Genomic DNA, 12,900 nt, shown 5'->3' on the forward strand with positions numbered 1-12,900 from the left:
ACTCTGGGACACTGTGTGTGCTGTGGTTACTGTGTGATTAGGTTTAGGAATACAAAACAACTGGTTATAGTTAGGAAAAGATCCTATTTTGACTCAAAATAACTGTTTGTTGTCCCCACAAACATGGCTAGAAATGTGGCGATCTCATCTTGAAATAAAAACTATTGCTGTAAATGTGCTGACCTTGCCCTAAAAATACCTGATTGTCACCACAAATACAACTAGAGATGTCGAGACGTTGCCTTAAATATACCACAAACACTGCTGGAGATTTCACAATCACACCTTAAAAATACCCAGTTTTTGTTGCTACAAACTCCGTTAGAAATATCACAACATTGCCTTCAAAAGGCCTAGTTGTGGAGCGCCTAGTGGCTCAGTGGATAGAGCGGCAACTATGTGCAGAGGTTGTGTCCTCGCCAAGGCAGCCGCGGGTTAAATTCTGGCCTTGGCCTTTTGCTGCATTTTAGTATAATTTATGCATCTTATGTTAAAATTTGCATAGTTTGTCGGTTTTCTCCAGCTGATTCCCTTCACAGACAATAAAAAGTTTTAAATATTAGCATTAGTCAGATAGATGGACGCAGAGTACAGTACCTAAACGACACCACGCTGCAGGATTTTAATATATATTCAAATTTATCTCATCAGTCAGCTTGTTTACGTTCCTGCTGCGGAGAATCCAGAGTGAGTCACGGTCTATTTGTTCCTCTGGAGCTTTTTTGCATACTTCAGCTGGTTCACCTGGTTTTGTTTGTTGATACTGACATCAGGCAACAGCTGCCACAGGTTATTTAACACTGACATCACTGACTGACTTTTTCCAACCTCGTTTCCCTGAAAAGCCCAGACTGAATATTTCCTGAAAACCTTTTTTCTTGCCTTTGGGTTTCTTCCGAACCTGTGATAAGTACAAGAAGTGTGTATTTTTTTGTGACGCATTCAAGATGACTTTACCCAGGAGGTCTTGTCATGAGATGTAAATCAGGATAGAAAGTGAACAAAAGGTCCTTTCTGCAGCAGGAATGTGCGACTCCTCCATCATCTGAACCGTTGACCAGTAATGTGATTGCACCCGCTCTGTTCGCAGCACCACATGAGACGAGTCGTGTGGTTTCACGTGCACTCAGGAGACAAACCGAGAGAGTTTGTGTTTACGGAAGAGGGAGAGGAGGCCATTGATCTGGTCGGTGTCAGATACAGGCCGCTGAGCAGTTTTCCCCTCGTGAAAAATAAATGAGTGTTTGCATCTGGTTTATCTAAAGGGATCGTTGTCACGCCATGTCAGTTTTCATTTACACACATCCTGCGGTCCGAGACTTATTGATGATGATGATGATGATGATAAGAGAACTTACCTAAAATACTATTACAAGGATTTATACAGCAGTATGCAGTACAGTATGAGGATGATTACGAGTGTAACGAGTATTCAGATCCTTACATTTATTAAAAACACCAATGCCACACTATTAACCATTTGAAAACAAATGGTCGACCACTGCACGTTGGTATTTTAGCTTATTGTGAAATCATTTCTTGGAGTATCCTTAAATGCTTCATATCCCTGAAATTTTTCTCAACCGAAGTTAAAAGGTTATGTAAGTCAATAAACCATAATAATTGATCAAAGTATTTATATCCTGATCCAAAATATTTTCAAATGAAGAAAGATGAATAAAATAACAAAACACTACATAGGTTATTTGAACTATGTATGTTATTTAGTTGGGTTTTTTTTTTTAGATATGCTCATTTTTACGAGCGGAGTACACAGGCAACATTGTGTGTTTTTGCTCAGTTTTGCACCACAAGTTGTGCAACGACCAGCTATCATGGGTTTTATTTTAGATAGATTTAAACAGAATCATGCAAACAATGATCTCCTGCAGGACCCCAGATTTTAAAGGGTTAAAGCACCACCACAAATCCTGCATTTTAAATCTTACTTAAGAAAAGGGATGCCAGTATTATCTGTCCTTTTTGTTATTCTATTATATAGAATAACAATAATTCAAACTGTGAACCGACAGTTTCATTGGGACTACTTATCAGGTTTTATTTGACAACCAGCAGCCAAACAGAGCTGTGTATTCACCGCTATGAATATATATAAATTATTCATTCACAGTCTACGGAATTTCAGATTTTTTGAATTGTTGCCGCTCTCCAACATCCTTTCAAAAGCAAGTGATGCACTTGTTCAAGTGAGCATTTTAAGTGCGTCTTGTAAATATGTCAAGTACTCTCAAATCTTTGATCAGTTCGTGCAGGCTGGACTGCTTTCATCAGAGCACAGATGTCGTAAAGGTCATACATTATTTCAGAAATAAAGGTTCTGATGGCAGAAAATAATTCCTGTTCACTTCTTTGCAAAGAGCTTGAGAAGATCACCAAAATTCACTGGCTTCTCACAGTAAATCAGATACGCATGAAACAATTAAAATTTAGGCTTTATTGATATACTGATTTCATAACTAATATATTCAAATATTATTTATATTAAACATTACTTTTGTTTAAGTTTTATTTGCTATAACAAAGAAACAAAGACACAGCGATGACATACAGACAGGGGCAGGGGCGGGTACAGGTTAATGCAGAAAATCAAAAAGTAAGAAGATTAACTGCAGTTTTAAATGGTCAAGATTTGAATGATTTGTGGAGATAATTTGGGCCAAAAAAGTATTTGAGTCATTATTAACATTTGTGGTAGTAGAAATAATGTAAATTAACAAAAAGGACATTATTTTAAAGTAAACAAATTACAGTTTTTCAAAGAGGCCAGTGTTTGTTTGGAGTGTGTTTTCTTTGCGCCTTTTATTTGCACTGACATCGGTGCCGACTGGTCGCTCTTCAAACAACAAAAGCGAGAACAACTGTAGTCACAATAAACTACTTCCTTCATTTAGTCACTGCGCAAGTTACACAAGTCGACGCTATGACTTCATGGTCAATGTGCAGTATGAATTCACTGGATTTTGTTTTTTTGCCAACCATATGCCAGAATCATATTTTTATTTCTAACTGTTGCCTTAAAGGAAACAACATGATTCAGAAGAGGAGGCGGAGCCTCTTTTATGCCTTAATGGTAATTTGGAAATAAAAGTTTAGATGTTACTGTTAAAAGGGTTTTGCAGTCAAAATGAAGCTGCTAACACATCAGAGCAACCTCGAGGCTGTGACTTTCTTGATTTGCAAAATTATCTTTTAAACTGACAAACATCATGTGCAATTTATGGTACATTTCAAGCAGGATCCATGTTTTCTTCTTTTTTAAAAAATCTCTCCCTACGGACAACCATATGTTTTTTTCTCCACAATAAGGTCCCATCAGGGAGACTGTAAGGGGAGGGACTTCGGACTCCCGAACTGAGATGAATCTGAGGGGTCATTCAATGAATAAAGGTTTAATAAAGAAAATAATAATGTTTCTGTTGCACAATTTTTTTGTGTGACTTTTCTCTCTGGTTTTATTTTTTTATTGTGAAATACTTCTAAAATAGCTCAAATGAAACTCAAGAATAAAACATAATTCTTTGGTTGAACTGCAAACACAGCTCATGTCCACACTGAGGCCATAACCTGTGATGACAGGTCATAACCACGGCCATACCGAACAGGATTATAGTAACAGAAAGAAATGGGTGTAATCCAGTGCTGAATTCATTCACAGACAATCCCAAAAAGATCAGATCTAGTTAAACTGATCAGCGTTTACAGCACTGCAGAGTCACAGTCAGTGGTCCACCCATAAGGATTTAACCGAAATCTCTTTCAGACAAAAACAAATTTTCTCTGAGTGATGGGTGGTGCTGTTATTTTTATTAATTCCTGTTTTATCCACAGGTCTTCGCATGAAATGTACAGATGTTTGGGTTTAGTGCTAAACTCGTCTGCAGCCAAAAAACAGTCGGTCCTCCCACAGCGGCTGCACCTGCAGGTCAGAGCCCCTCTCCCCCGCCGGCTTCTTTCTTTGGAGCTGCTCCTCTCTGAATGTTACATAACCAACTCCTCCACCGGACAGGAGGGAGGAGAGCAGTCAAAATACATGAGCTTCAAATCTTTTTCCAGGGGAGATAAGTTCATTAAAAGGGCTTTAATTCTAAGCTCAGATCGTCTTAAAGGAAAAACTGTCCTGAATTTTGAATTCATTGATAGATGGATATTAACACTAAGTTTTTATTGCTGGAGAGGCAACAATTTCTGTGATTCTGTAGTGAAATTTAATGCAAAATCCAGAAGGGTCGATTATAAAGGATGAGTTTTAAGTCTCTGTTACTAAGATCAGCCAATAATTGACTGTGGGAAGATATTAGTATGAATTAACTTATAAGTCAAGCTACCTGCAGCATTTAATCGTTTCAGTATCTACGCAAAAATGGCCAAAAAATTCACTGATTCCCACTCCTCAACCATGGACATTATTTTTAAACCTTTAGGTGTTTGACTGTTTATGGGATAAAACATGACATCTGAGCATGTCAGCTTTTGGCTTTAAGTAAATGTGATGGCTTTTCTGACATTTTATGGATCAAATTATTAATCAGTTCATCACAAATAACTGAGTTATTTGAGTTAGTTGGTAGCAAACTGTAAAACTTTTTGAGTACTGACCAAAATGTATTTGGTAGGTATTTTCATGATTAATTAATCAGCTGAGTTGTCTATGTAACCACCACCACCGCTGAAATGGCCACCCTAACTCCTCAGAGCACCAATGTTACACCTTTGAATGTCTTGCTCTGTCCGGTCAACCGTCCAAAACACATAGATGTTTAGTTTGCAAAGATATAAATCAGAGAAAAACAGCAAATCCTCACATTGAAGATGCTGGAACAAACAATTCTCTGCATTTTTGTTTGATAAATGATTCAAAGAGTAATCCATTGTCAAAAAATGTTCTAATTTTTTGTTGATCGACTAATTGTTCCAGCTGTAAAATATAAAAACACTGCTGAATTTCTATTTATATTCCACCAAGTAATGCATAAAAAACTTTTGGTTTTGTTATCGGTGCTGAAGTCCCGGTATCATGACACTGAGTTTCTAATTGAGTCTCATCGTACTCTGATGGATTTCCCTGAAATACCCGGTGAAAGTGAAAGTGAAACAGATCTGAAAGTTGGCCCTGCCCTGACCCGGGGAAAAATCACACTTCATTACTTCCAGTAGCTCTGTATCACTGGACGGCACTGTGTTTGTACTGACACACACACACACACACACACACACACACACACACACACACACACACACACGCCCGCTCACACACACACACACACACATTATGTAAATGTCCCAGTCATGTTCTTGGGGTCCTGTGCAGTGATTTGTCGTCACCACTTGCTGCTTCAGGGCTGCACCTGCTCCACCATCCTCATCTCCAGAGCTTTTCACCCACTAACTCTGTCAGGCCAGACAGGCTCATTAATATTAAAGTCGCGGCTGCGGGGGCTGATGTAATCGTCCTCCTCTAAAGTCCCGCCAGCGGCAATGATGTCATCTAATGCCCGGTGGACATGTAACTGTACATCTGGATTAAAGCGCTCGGCACAGTGACGCAGCACTTCTTTGTTTGACATTCATCCCAAGCTGTGAGACAAACATTCGAGGGGCCAAGAAGACTTCTTTTTGGCAGCTTCGGCCCATCGTTTCTACTTCCTGTTGGCTGGGAGTGCCTGGTGCATCCGTCAAATTAAAGACTGAAGAAGAAGAATAAGTGCGCTCATTCAGCACTGTTATGTAAAACACATGAAAGCCTGCAGCCCAGAGCTAACTGAGAAAAATGACAAAATAAGAAAAAAAGTGCCGTCTCTGCAGTACTCGCTGGCTTCATTATGGATATTTTTATATATTATATATTTTATTATATTACATAATATCAAATATGGCTTCACTGGTAAGTCAATAGACAGAGGAGCAATCTGCAAACTATTTTAAAATCTTTGTTTTAGTCATCTCTTAGGCTAAAATGTAAAACGTTCACTGGTCCCTCAAATGTCAAGATTTGCTGCTTTTCTTAGTCATATGCAACAAAAAACTCAATATTTTGGGGGTTTCAGACTGTTGGTCTAATAAAATAAACAATCTGAATACATGTGCTTGAGCAGTGGGGATTTATAACAGCCATTTTCTGACATCTGATCGACAATATGATTAATCAGGAAAATAATCTGCAAATTAATCAGAAGATAATTGTTAGTTGCAGCTATAGTTTTTACACAAGCAGCCCTACAAGAACTTTGCAATAATAAAAGAGTTAAATATCTTATCAAATAGTATTGAAACAAGAAAAGTTCATGTTCATCAGTGACATTTTAGCATGAGTCAAAAGGTTTTATAGTTTGATACCCAAAAAACAACCATATTTACTTATTTTATCAATTATTCTGCCAATTATTATTAGATTTAGCAATAATTTGATCTATAAATCAACATTAGACTGAAAAATGCTCAGCAAATCTGCAGTTTTACTTCTTTAAAAAGCTTTTTTGTCCAGTTAACAGCCCAAAACTCAAAGCTATATAAAAGCAAATCCTCCTGTTAATGTTGAATCATCACCAATGAGCAGATTATTGCACAATTTCAGTCCTTGTTTTAAAGAGAAATATTGCACCATAAAACTCATCTTAGTGGTTCTAAAAAAATCAACACAGGCTGCTGAATTAAAACAAAGAGCTCTCACTTATCTCACGCAGGCAGCAGCAGCTCTGCTCAGTGTGAAGCTTCATCTTTAAACAACATTTACATTTTTTGGTGCTTTTTTTAAACACGTTAACTGTCTCTGCTGTTTGGCAGCGCTGCAGCTTATAGGATAAAAGAGTCGCCTCCGGACTCAGAGTGTATGAAGAGGGCAGAGGCGGATCAGAGCAGTGAGTGGTGTTGATGAAGAACAGTTTCCTGCAGATATACAGTACAAACTGTACAGACAGAAGAGTTAACCGGAGAAGACTTCAGTCTGAACAAACACGAAGAGATGTGTCATCTGTATTTAATAACTAGATTCAATTTCACAGGTATGTTTCAGAGTCCACACCCAATTACGCACACACACAAACTCCCTGTTACATTCCTGCCAAATACCAGAATAGTTACTTCAACACACATTCACATGGACTAAACAACAGCGTAATTTCCCAATACATTGTTCCCATTGATTCTAAACAATACTGGAATTGATATTCTTTGTTTGGCGTTGTTCATATGCTCTATTTTTATACGACTGGTCTTTTTTTTCTTCTCAGCATGTGGCCTCACGGCCCTCGTAAAGGTCATAAGAATTGTGTAAAAAAACTAGCACAGCATCAGGGAAGCTGAAAAGTAGACACGGTGAAAGAGCTGATAATGTCGGTGATAGCAACTTATAATTACAACCAGAGGAAAAAGGAGGCCAGGGATCAACCAAACTTCAGACGGATGTTAAATTGTCTACAATATCAAAATCTTTTGTAATTTAGGTGATTTTTGTTGTGTTACAACAGTGTGCAGCTACAAGCTAGCTTGCACATCTGCAAATCTTCACAAGATCACCGGACTAGCAACGCAGCTGTGGGCAGCAGCGGCAGCAGTCGCTTTTAAAAAACACTTTGCTTCGGGGCGGACTCTTGCAGGTAGGCGGCTGTCAGGGCGGCAGTGTGAAAGCAGCTTAAGTCAAGCCTCAGGTCATGAACAATCAATTAAAGTCAAGTCAAGCCTTTTTCAGTGTTTGTTTAAGAGATAGTTCACGCAAAAAAGAAAATTCGGTCATTATCTACTCACCCTCATGCTGATGGAAAGTCGGCTGAAGTTTTATATGTTTTTATGAGTTTTACAGGGAAAAGGCATTGCACTCATGTTCCAAACAATTAAAGCAAATAGGCTAAAAAAAGGCAAAAAAGGCTCAACAATGCTTGTCCAAAGTAAATCCAAGTGTCCTGAAGCCCCAACATGCCAAGTTGTTTTGAAAAACATCACTGGCGTCATATTTTTAGCCAAGTTAAAGCTTATAGCTCCTAGTGTGGGAGTAGCGCTCACGTATGCACATTCGTGCAAGCGGTATCAGTGTTTACATGCTACCCAGAAGCCTCCCCCCCACACACAATAGTTTTAAATCAGACAAAGGTACTTGTTGCTTGCTGCTAACTCCGCAAATCTCTCTCTCAGCAAGATCTTTTTTCTTGCACCAGCGCACATACATGAACGCGACTCCCACACTCGGAGCTACAGGCTACAAAAAAGCTAAAAACATGATATAAGTGGCACACCGGGGCTTCAGGGCACCTGGATTATTTCTGACGAGCAGTATGGGTTTTTTTTATGTATTTTTTTTAAACATTTGTATCCTGGTCACTATGTGCTTCAATTGTTTGGGAGATGAGCACAATGCCTTTTCCCAGTGAAACTCTAGCAGTGTGTTATAGACTGTAAAACTTCACTCGGCTTTATATCGGCATGAGGGTGAATAGATTATGACTGAATTCTCATCTTGGGTAAACTATCCCGTCAAGTGAGTCTCAATTCCTCGAATTTGCAACTCAAGTCTGACTAGAGTGAAGTCATGTGACTCAAGTCCCCAAACCTCTGTCGCACCGTATATGAACGGATACTGCAGCGACCAATTTTCTGCATGCAGAAGCTTAACTGCCGCCCTCTATACGAACAGGGTATTAAGTAATCCTGCATTCTGAGAAAAGCTTTTATACAGCGATTAATAGCCTAAAGTATGTGCGGTATGCGCCAGATACATTCGTTTTAAACTTGCTCCACACACACACATTCACATCTTTCCCAGTATCCCACCACATCCCTGTAATCCTCCCCAGTATCACAGCAGTTAGGTAAGAAGACCACGAGAGGTGTTGTGTAACTTTCGCAGCACAAAACGTTTATGATGGACATTTAAACTCATCCTGCTCACTGGTCTGCAGCACTGCACACGCACAGTTATGAATGCACAATTGCACATGCATGCACGCACGCACGCACGCACGCGCACACACACACACACAGACCCTCTCTTTTGCACTTATACAATACGCTATCACCAAGGAATTGGCAGTTAATGATATTTCCAGCTGAGAGATTATAAGTCAACGTAATAGGAGGCGGGACATTAATGATCTAACCTTTTCAGTGTGATGTAATGTGTGTCATTACTGTTATTTTTGACCTGGAAAATAAAAAAGGAGACTTCAGAGAATTACATGTAAGTGTGGGAATGAGCGGGCTATTTTTGTATATTATATTTTCCATCCTGCTCTGTCCTTGGGGGTAGACTGGCCAGATGCCCTACAATAATCCAAGCAGAGCACGGTGTCCTCATTACTGACAGACATGAAGCCGTCACATTTTTATTGGTGCAGTCAGACGAAACTTTTCTTTCCTCTCGTACATGGAGTGTTACTTATTTGTAGGTGGGTCAGTTTTTTTATTCTGGCTTCACATGTTTAGATTTAACCTGGATGCTCACTGATGACTACATACAGGCGATTTATTCCCTCACACTTGTGATATTTTCCCCATTTTCCCTATATTTCAAAGGACTATTGATTTATAGCTATATAAATTATTACAATACAATATTCAAACATAATCCCAGCTAGCGAGCATACATAAAATGAGAGATGGAACGTGAAGAGAAAAAGAAGAAGCATATACGATTGTGCACAAAACTTCCCAAACAGACGCAAATGAAAACCGCATAACACCAGTAGCTACAAAAAATAAATCACCACTATGTTACATTGCATGGAAGGTTATCTGTGCAGGATTAGTGTAGTAATTCATTTCATTAATCACAACAGGATATTACTTTCTCAGGCCTGAGAAATGAGATTGTGAAATTTTTTATGTTCGTTGGAACCCTCTCGTTGGCACTGTTAACTGTTATGCTGCAGAAACTCTTAAGTCGAGACATTCGGACCTCCTACTAGAAAAAGTATAATAAAACGCCATCACTCAAAGCTCCTACTTGTGAAGTCGGGACAAATTCATGTACCCCGACTTCAGCGGTCTGACGTCACGCAACAACGACAGCATCCACGGAGGCCACGGAGGCACACGTTGTACATAGTAAGAAATCAACTAAAAGACAACATAAAGTATATTTGCATGCATTTAATTTAAATAATACAGCGACTATCATATAGTTTATAGTTTATAGTTTTATCATATAGATTTTCCTACTGAGGAATAAAAAAGCCTTATTGATATAATAATATCATAATCAGTATTGGTCATAGTTTGAATTGTTATTCTGAATCTGCTTTTAACTAGGAACTAAAGTTAACAAACTAATGTAGTTAAGTAAAAAGTTCATTATTTTCCTCGAAATTTTCCTAGAAATAGTCAAGGTACAAGTACCTAAAATATGTACTTAAGCCTTTGAAACCTGAGCAAATTGGCTTGATTTCTTTCAAAAACATGAGAAAGCAGGTAAGGAGTAAATTAACAAGAAATGACCCAAAAATGTGCAAGAAATTAGCAAATTCATACAAGAAAATAAACAAAAGCAAAAGAAAAGAAAAAAGACTGAAAAAAGCTCAAATTAAAAAGAAAAAAGTAACAGGATTTTAAATATAAAGTTATAATAATTATAATTAGAGAGCTATGGACATTTTCCCCAATTTTTCTATTATCATTTTCTAATAATTCTCTCTCTCTTCTTTTTTTTCATAAAGCAAATATGAAGGTAATTTTCTTGTCACCTTTATTAATTTCTCTCAATTTGTTGGAAAGTTATTGCCAAGCTGCCTGTGCCTCTTTTTTTCATGTTTTTGGAAAAAAAAATCATTTACTGAGGTTAAACAGATTTTAATCCTATTTAAAGGTGCCTGAACGCAGTACAAGAAAACTGATGTCTGTCCTGGTTTCAAAGGGTTAAACACACACTTTCCACCACTGGTCTCTGGTGTATAAAAATAAATAGCAGATTATTTTCTTTCTTTTTTCTCTCACCTGTTCCCTTCACTTCATATTACTGTGAGATTTTCTGAGGTCGCACCTCTCTGTCCACGCCAAGTGTGACTCAACATTTCACATTCAGGATCACACGGTTCTTAAGACGACCAAAGTGTCCCAGCTCGTTTCTATTTATGTGGCAGTGGGTGATAAGCTCTTCCGTGTCTAGAGAGCATCCGTTTAAATCCACCCTCACCCAGTGGGTGACCCTCAAACAGAGACTCGGTCTTCTCTCTTTTCTCTCGTCCCTCAAACTGTACAAATTTAGTTTTCTACGGCTATACAGAGACAGATCTTAGATTAGATTAGATTTAAATGGGAACCAGCTGTCTTGACTTTACATAAAAGAGCTGAGCCAACACACACACACACACACACACACACACACACTGACAGATCCTCTCGAGCATGACCTGCTGCTAATCAGGTTAAAGATAGCAACAGGTGAGCCGAGGCTGTTCGCAGACTGACCTACTGTACAGACAGAGTGATCTCAATCCCTCGTCTCCTCGCTCACCAGTCATTTGTCCTTCCCATCCACAGCGTTGACTTGGCATTCATGAATCGGCTGAAGCGTGCTGAAGCAGGAAAGTGGTGGACAAACACAGCACAGGTGCAGATCTGTAGGAGACAGCAGAAAGGGATAAGCACATGCAATGAATCTTTAGCAAGCATCTGTTTTTAGAGGGAGAGTTTTGTTTTATGAAAACACATTGTGGGTTTGGCTTTGGTTGCAAACACAAAAGACTGACTGGAAATTTCTCACTTTGCTGTTTGAAACGTAAATACAAATAAACCAAGACAAAAGGAACTGAGACCGCCACTCTGTATATATTTAATTTGGGTTTGCCCTCCACATCAGATTTCTATAGTCGTGGGCTGAGTCTTGTGCCAAATCCTTGCAATATCTGTCACGTATCAAGAAAAAATTAGATTTTATTGTTTGTGTCTGGCAGAAAAAGTCTAGTAAAACAACTGAACTCCTCAACAATGAAGCTAAAGGTCGTCACTGACAAACACTCACATGTCTGAATCAACATTTCGGCCTGTTTCTGCGTCACCACCATCTCACACCAACTCATGTCCGTCCTACACCTCCCTGTTCGCACTCTGCCCTCATTTAAATTACATGCAAATCTGTCCAGTCAAAGTGCTTTGTCACGTATTATTCCTGTGCTTCAGCCTTATCACGAAACACTCAGGATGAATTTCTATTTAAAAAAAACATCCCTGCAGTCTTTTCTCATGTTACATGATATCAATCTGTATTTATTTTCACTTTCCCTGTGAACTGTGTCGTGCGGTGTTTTTCAAGGTGATGAGCAGGCTGAAAAAATATGTTTGTTGGCGAAGTTGCTTCATTTCAACACAGAGCTGCAGATATAGGATGACTCAGTGGAAGATTTAAAGAGGAAGTTTTAACAGTTCATTTGAATAAATGCATTTATAAACTCTCTTTGACCTCTCCCAGTATTCAAATTTAAATAATGCTCATTGGGAGGGAGCAGTTTCAGTTCACTGTGAAGATGGAGTTCAGCAGCAGGGCAGGATTCTGTGCGTCACAAGCTTTTGATTCAGTATCAATAAAGGCAGAAAGAACAGGCTGTAAAATATCTTGAACTGCAAATGTCACAACACCTCGACACACTTAAGCAGCAATGCAGATGTTCTTGCGCAGACAACTGTCATCATCTGTGAGAATAAAAAGCAAAGATAGAAAATTGAGGCTGATCAGGCTGCTTATCACTGCAATATTCTTCTTTGAAAATCTTTTGGGACACGTCCAAGTCGAGTCTTTTGTCCTTGAGGGTCTCTTCAAGTCAGTTTGCATGTTTTGTAACACTGGAAAAGACGTTTGCATGCATTTAAAATTTTATTTAGGTCTGAACCTAATGTAAAAATGTAATATCTTGCAGTAAACTGCAGATCATGTTGGAAGTCTTTAACGTCTGCTGACCA

General features: G+C 38.7%; 1 long non-coding RNA gene across 1 annotated transcript in view; it reads right to left on the minus strand.

Moving 5' to 3' along the window:
• LOC121964680 (uncharacterized) overlaps positions 1-11,550 on the minus strand; it is a 46,718-nt gene extending 35,168 nt beyond the window's left edge. Inside the window, exon 1 of the long non-coding RNA XR_006106816.2 lies at positions 11,459-11,550. This is a non-coding gene — a long non-coding RNA (uncharacterized LOC121964680). The remainder of the gene's footprint in view (positions 1-11,458) is intronic.
• Positions 11,551-12,900: the final 1,350 nt, after the last annotated feature.

Source organism: Plectropomus leopardus, chromosome 17 (assembly GCF_026936395.1).
Source record: "Plectropomus leopardus strain MGB_pleo_1.0 chromosome 17, ASM2693639v1, whole genome shotgun sequence".
NCBI lineage: Eukaryota > Metazoa > Chordata > Actinopteri > Perciformes > Serranidae > Plectropomus > Plectropomus leopardus.